Source organism: Bos mutus, chromosome 4, assembly GCF_027580195.1.
Source record: "Bos mutus isolate GX-2022 chromosome 4, NWIPB_WYAK_1.1, whole genome shotgun sequence".
NCBI classification, from domain to species: Eukaryota; Metazoa; Chordata; class Mammalia; order Artiodactyla; family Bovidae; genus Bos; species Bos mutus.
In genome coordinates, this window is record NC_091620.1 from 44,855,422 (window position 1) to 44,863,041 (window position 7,620).

The window sequence follows — 7,620 nt, forward strand, 5'->3', positions numbered from 1 at the left end:
CCCTGTGCTGCAGCAAGCTAAGTAAATCTGACTTTTCTTGATTGACTACAGGTGTTTTCTTGGTGGTCTTTGATGGGCTTTGACACTCAGCTGCACATTACAATCACCTGGAGAGATTTTAGGCCACTCGACATTCACGCTGTACTCTAGACCAATTAAATTAGAATTTCTAGGGTTTAAGGCTGGGCAGCAGAATTTTAAAAAGCCTCTCAGATGATTTCCATGTGCAGCCAAAGTTGAGAACCACTGGTTTAAATGATTATATCAGAGGAGGAGGATGTACCGTATAATAAATAGCTGAAAGTCACTTGCAGCCCTGTGATTTCAACCCTGATATTATTTTACATTGGCTCTGCTTGTTGATGCTTGTGAAGTTGTCTTCATCTATCGAAGAGAGGGAGCTTGATGAGCTGGAAGAAATGCTTTCTAGATGATACTCATGATTAGCCTGGAAGAAGGCAAAGAGTGATATTGACAGCACTCATATTTGGTTCTTGGAGTGAAAGTAAATGAGGTTATTTGAAAAGCTCTTTCAGTCTGACTGAAATGGCAAGAGGTATATATGGTATTCTCTTTTCACATCACCTCACTGGACCATCTACATCTTAATGTTTTGTTTTAACTGTTGATTCCTTGAATCTGTTCTTTTAGAACTGATGGTTAACCATTTAAATATGTTTGTTTCTAAGTATTTCTGTTAAAAATGTAAATTCATTTCTTCATCAGGGCAATAGTAATTATGTAATAGAGGTTTAGGTGCATGAAACATTTATATTAATACTCTGTAATATAATGCTTAATTCATTTGTGTTACCATGTGTAGGATTTAATATAGTAGGGAAGAATTGGTGACAGAGGCAGAAAACCAGCACAATCAGTTGCATAAAATATGCCTCCAGCTACAACATTGAGATAAAACCAGATGACTTTAACTTTTTCAGGCTTTAACTGATTAAGGCTTAAAGAACATGCTTGTTTCTGGAGTATTGGGCTCTTTTGAGTCAAGCAGCTTCATACACATGGCCTTTCTTGATCATTTGTACATGGTCTTTCAGATTTAGAATACTTGATATTTGGTATTAAATATGATTTTAGTTGGGTTACCCTGATGGCTCAGATAGTGAAGAATCTGCCTGCACTGCAAGAGATCTGGGTTATATTCCTGGGTTTGGAAGATCTGCTAGAGAAGGGAATGGCAATCCAAACCAGTATTCTTGCCCGGAAAATACCATGGAGAGAGGAGCCTTGTGGGCTACAGTCCATAGGGCTGCAAAGAGTTGGACACCACTGAGTGACTAACACTTTCACTTTTCATAATTTTAGTTAATATTTGACTCAAGTCAGTTCTGATTGTGCAAGGAGGCAGACAAGCATGTGGCACTACTGCTGGCTGAGCTTTGTTCATGCTTCCCCTGGAAGTGTAAATGTCCTGCAGGCTCAATCCACAGAATTATCAACTTTTCCACCATGGCTGCAAGAGTTGAGGAAGAATTGTGGGAGATGAGGAAGCTATCCTTGTTGATAATCTCATCCCAACAAGTAAATTTTATCTTTCTCACCTCTGAGGTTCAAAACAACCCAGATTCAGCTTTGTTCCTTGAGGATTGGCTTGAAATTGAGGAAAGTTATGTCCAACCTAGATAGCATATTCAAAAGCAGAGACATTGCTTTGCCAACAAAGGTCCGTCTAGTCAAGGCTATGATTTTTCCTGTGGTCATGTATGGATGTGAGAGTTGGACTGTGAAGAAGGCTGAGCGCCAAAGAATTGATGCTTTTGAACTGTGGTGTTGGAGAAGACTCTTGAGAGTCCCTTGGACTGCAAGGAGACCCAACCAGTCCATTCTGAAGGAGATCAGCCCTGGGATTTCTTTGGAAGGAATGATGCTAAATTTGAAACTCCAGTATTTTGGCCACCCCATGCGAAGAGTTGACTCATTGGAAAAGACTCTGATGCTGGGAGGGATTGGGGGCAGGAGGAGAAGGGGACGACAGAGGATGAGATGGCTGGATGGCATCACTGACTCGATGGACGTGAGTCTGAGTGAACTCCGGGAGTTGGTGATGGACAGGGAGGCCTGGCGTGCTGCGATTCATGGGGTTGCAAAGAGTCAGACATGACTGAGCGACTGAACTGAACTGATTAAGTTCACCTTTCGGTTGCTAAAGTTGTTGTGGGATGGTTAAACTGGCTTCTGACTGATTTAGAACTTTCTTTAGTATGAAAATTTCTGACTCTGTTTCTCTCCCTTGCCATAATGTCTAAGAATCTACTTAAACTATGCTGCTTCTAATTTCATGAGCTGGTGAACAGATGACCATACTTTGTATAAGAGTGATTGAGTGATATGATGAAAGAAACCAATCAACAATCTGATACATATTCTTGCAAATTTGATTAGCTATTTATGCATGCTCAGTCACGCCCAACTCTTGAACTCTTCAGGGTCCTCTATCCATGGGATTTTCCTGGCAATAATACTGGAGCAGGTTGCCATTTCCTCCTCCAGGGGATCTTCCCAACCTAGGGATCAAACCCAAGTCTCCTCTGGCTCCTGCATTACAGATAGATTCTTTACCTCTGAGCCACCAGAGAAACCCTTAGTTGTTTATACTAGTGCCTATAGGAAATTCTACCTTGATATAGCTAAGTTAATTCTTTTTTTATGGTTTTCTAGTTCTTATGTATCCATAAGGTGTTTCACTGACAATACATGTTGCCAAGACCATGTACTTTCATATTCTCTATCTTCCCTGTTTTATTTCTCCCTTTTCAAGAATCTGGGCTCTCAGAACTAGGTTCTTGATGTCTAGGGTATTAAAGGACCAAAGAGAGTCAGAAACACTGGGAAATGAGGCTGGGACTGCCAGCCTGGTAACCTAAGCCATTTAAGGAAACGAGAGTGAGAAACCACTTCAGTAGTTCTCAGCCTGGCTGCATATCAGAACCTCTTGGGAAACTTTTAAACATTGCTTGCTACTGCACTGCTCATTCCCAGAGACTCTGAAGGGAATTCTTTGGTGGTCCCGTGGATTAGAACTCCATGCTTTCACTGCTGAGGGCCCTGGTTGGGGAACTAAGATTCTGCAAGCAGAGCTGCACAGGTAGAAAAAAGGTTAGGGATAGGGATGAGGCTGAAAGATAATTGAAGTTCTGTGCTTAGATGTGGTAGCTCCTGGATTCAGGACTGGGAGAAGCCAGGTCCTCCCATCCACATTGGACCCAAAGTCCTGTGTGAGTCCACATGGTAAAGTGGGGAGCTCACTGGCCTGAGGGTCCAGAAAACCTGGTTCTTTCCTAGCATCACCACTAATAAAATCTGCTGTTTTCAGTCATATTATTTCAGCTGTCTGACCTTTACTTTTCTCATATATAGCATTAAGAAGTTTAACTATGGTCCCTTTTTAGAACTGAGTCTATGCTTTTAGTTTTTCATTAAAAAAAACTTTGCATATGGCTAGTATGTATACTAAGGAAAAAAATCCCTTAAATAACGTTATATATTTGAACAGAGGTGCTACCAGGGCTAATTTAGCCTAGAAGGTTTAAAATAATTTAATTTTAATTTATAATCAATATTTAAATAAGTTCTAACTTTGGTAGAATTAGTGATCCTGAGAGATTTCTGGATATATAAATTCTTGAATTATATCTATTCCAAGAAGAGTGGGAGTTAAAATAAATGATCACATAATCCAAATGACTATTCCATGAGGTATATGATATTACAGTGACAATTTTTGCAATTATATATATTCAATTATAGATATATATATATTCAATTATAGATTTTTTAAAGTTCATTTCTTTAGCATCTGAATATACTTTATTTTAAGAAGTTTTAGATCTTTTGGTTTTCATTGTAGAGAAGGAGTGGAGGAGGATGCCATTTAGGCCATTATATTAACAGTCTTTATGCATTTACATCAGGATTTTTTAAAGCAATGTCTTTAAAAATAGAGAAGAAGCAATTTGACCTTTTATTTTGGAGAAGGATGAGGGTGGGGCTGGTGAGTAAAATTCTGCCTTTCTATCTCAAACAGAAGGGAAAAAAAAAACCTTTAAAAACAATCCACCAATTTCAAACCATTGTATTTTAAGCCACAGGAGCTTGTGAGTTATCTTTCATCTTGCTCCTATCACATAACCAGAGAAATTACACAGCATCTCTCAAAGGAGAGGTCTAGCTGGGAAGCAATTCAAACAAAAATATATTATAGAAATGTGATTGTTCACGTGTCATTATAACACTTATTCATCTTTGTCCCTTAGTCTAGAGTTTTCACACTTCTCACTTTATCTTTTATGTGTCTGTGCTTTTCTATGGATGCGTGTGGCAGGACGAATGGCCATGAAACAATGCTCAAGAAATTTGTTGGACTTAAATGTCACTGAATAGTACCTACAACACCCCTCAGATAGAAGACATTTAAACTTGAATATTCTCCCTCTCCTTTTGATTTGCATCCCTGGAAGCAAAGCTAGCCTTATTCAGGATTGCTGCTGCTAAGTTGCTTCAGTTGTGTCTGATTCTGTGAGACCCCATAGATGGCAGCCCAACAGGCTCCTTTGTCCCTGGGATTCTCCAGGCGAGAACACTGGAGTGGGTTGCCATTTCCTTCTCCAGTGCATGAAAGTGAAAAGTGAAAGTGAAGTCGCTCAGTCGTGTTGGACTCTGCGACTCCATGGACTGCAGCCTACCAGGCTCCTCCGTCCATGGGATTTTCCAGGCAAGAGTACTGGAGTGGGTTGCCATTGCCTTCTCCAAGCCGTATTCAGGATTAAAAAGACTTTATTTTAATACTAGACTACAGTGACAGTTGCCCTTTCTAAAAGGTGAGTAACGTTCATTCTGGTCAACCATCACTGTAATATATATTTTAGTACTTGCTTTCTTATAGGACCATATTTCCAACAATAACAACAAAAGACATCTACTTGACATATCATGTAATGACAGCACATAATATTTACAACATGGATTGTATTAGAAAATTAGGAAATGTGGTGTTCACTGCATCATTTATTACTGTATAAGAAACCACCTGAAACAATAGGCATTTTTCCCTTGTGGGTAAACAAATTTGGGCTGGGCTCTGCTGGTGGGTTCTTCTGCTGATCTCTCCTTTGCTTCACTCATATGGCTACATTATATATTTCTAGAGGGACTGGATAGTACAAGATGACTTCACTGATATGTTTGGGCATTTACCACTGGCTACTGGCTGGTTGGCTAGATGTCTTAACTGAGATGATTCATTTCTACTCCTTGTGGTCTTTTATCCTCTAATTGACTAGACTGGGTTTCTCTGTGGCAATCTCAGGGCAGCATTCCAGAGGGAGGAAAAGAAGCTGAAATGTCTTTTGATGCTTAGGATCTGGAGCTTCCACTGGGCTTGCCCAGCATCATGGGGTGGGAAAATAAATTCCATCTTTATCTGGGAGGATCACAAAGTCACATTACAAAGGTACATGAATACAGAGGCTTGACAAATTTTTTCTGTAACCGTCTTTGTTACAACCTACCATAATCTGGCAAAGACTAACAGAGTTTTGCTAAGAGAGAGCACCAGTCATAGGAAACACCCTCTTCCAACACAACAGGAGACAACTCTACACATGTACATCACTAGATGGTTAATACCAAAATCAGATTGATTATATTCTTTACAGCTGAAGATGGAGAAGCTCTATACAGTCAGCAAAAACAAGACCATGAGCTGACAGTGGCTCAGATCATGAACTCTGTATTGCAAAATTCAGACTTAAATTGAAGAAAGTTGGGAAAACCATTAGACCATTCAAATCCCTTATGATTATACAGTGGAAGTGATAAATAGATTCAAGGGATTAGATCTGATAGATAGAGTGCCTGAAGAAATATGGACAGAGGTTCATAACACTGTACAAGAGGTAGTGATCAAAACCATCCCCAAGAAGAAGAAATGCAAAAGGCAAAATGGTTGTCTGAGGAGGCCTTACAAATGGCTGAGCAAAGAAGAGAAGCGAAAGGCAAAGGAGAAAAGGAAAGATATTCATGAAAAGTTCCACAGAATAGTGAGGAGAGATAACAAAACCTTCCTAAGTGATCAATGCAAAGAAATAGTGGAAAATAATAGAATGGGAAAGACTAGAGATCTCTTAAAAAGAGAGATACCAAGGGAACATTTCATGCAGTTGGGCTCAATAAAGGACAGAAATGGCATGAACCTAACAGAAACAAAGGATATTAAGAAGAGGTGGCAAAAATACACAGAAGAACTACACAAAAAAGATCTTAATGATCCAGATAACCATGATGGTGTGATTACTCACCTAGAGCCAGACATCCTGGAGTGCGAAGTCAAGTGAACCTTAGGAAGCATCACTATGAACAAAGCTAGTGGAAGTCATGGAATTCTAGCTGAGCTATTTCAAATCCTAAAAGATGATGCTGTTAAAGTGCTGTGCTCAGTTCAGTTCAGTCACTCAGTTGAGTCTGACTCTTTGTGACCCCATGTACTGCAGCACTCCAGGCTTCCCTGTCCATCGCCAACTCCTGGAGCTTGCTCAAACTCATGTCCGTCGACTTGATGCCATCGAACCATCTCATCCTCTATTGTCTCCCTCTCCTCCTGCCTTCAATCTTCCCCAGCGTCAGGGTCTTTTACAATGAGTCACTTCTTTGCATCAGGTGGCCAAATTATTGGAGTTTCAGCTTCAGCCCTTCCAGTGAATATTCAGGACTGATTTCCTTTAGGATGGACTGGTTTCATCTCCTTGCAGTCCAAGGGACTCTCAAGAGTCTTCTTAAACCCCATAGTTCAAAAGCATCAATTCTTTGGCACTCACCTTTCTTTATGGTCCAGCACACACATCCGTGTGTGACTACTGGAAAAACCATAGCTTTGACTACCTGAAACTTTGTCAGTAAAGTAATGTCTCTGCTTTTAATATGCTGTTTAGGTTTGTCATAGCTTTTCTAATATGTCAGCAAATGAGGAAAATTCAGCAGTAGCCAGAGGACTGGAAAAGGTCAGTTTTCATTCTAATCCCAAAGAAAGGCAGTGCCAAAGATTGTACAAACTACTCCACAGTTGTACACTCATGTCACACGCTAGTAAAGTAATGCTCAAAATTCTCCAAGCTAGGCTTCAGTGGTATGTGAACTCTGAACTTCCAGATGTTCAAGCTGGATTTAGAAAAGGAGGAGGAACCAGAGATCAAATTGCCAACATCCATTGGATCATAGGAAAAGCAAGAGAGTTCCAGAAAACCATCTACTTATTCTTTATTGATTATGCCCAAGTCTTTAACTGTGTGGATCATAACAAACTGTGGAAAATTCTGAAAGAGATGGGAATACCAGACCACCATACCTGCCTCCTGAGAAATCTGTATGCAGGTCAAGAAGCAACAGTTTGAACCAACGGACTGGTTCCAAATTGGGAAAGGAGCATGTTAAGGCTGTATATTGTCATCTTCTTATTTAACTTATATTCAGAGTATATCATGTGAAATGCCAGGCTGAATGAAGCACAAGCTGGAATCAAGATTGCTGGGAGAAATATCAATAACCTTAGGTATGCAGATGACACCAGCCTTATGGGAGAAAGTTTAGAGGAACTAAACAGTCTCTTGA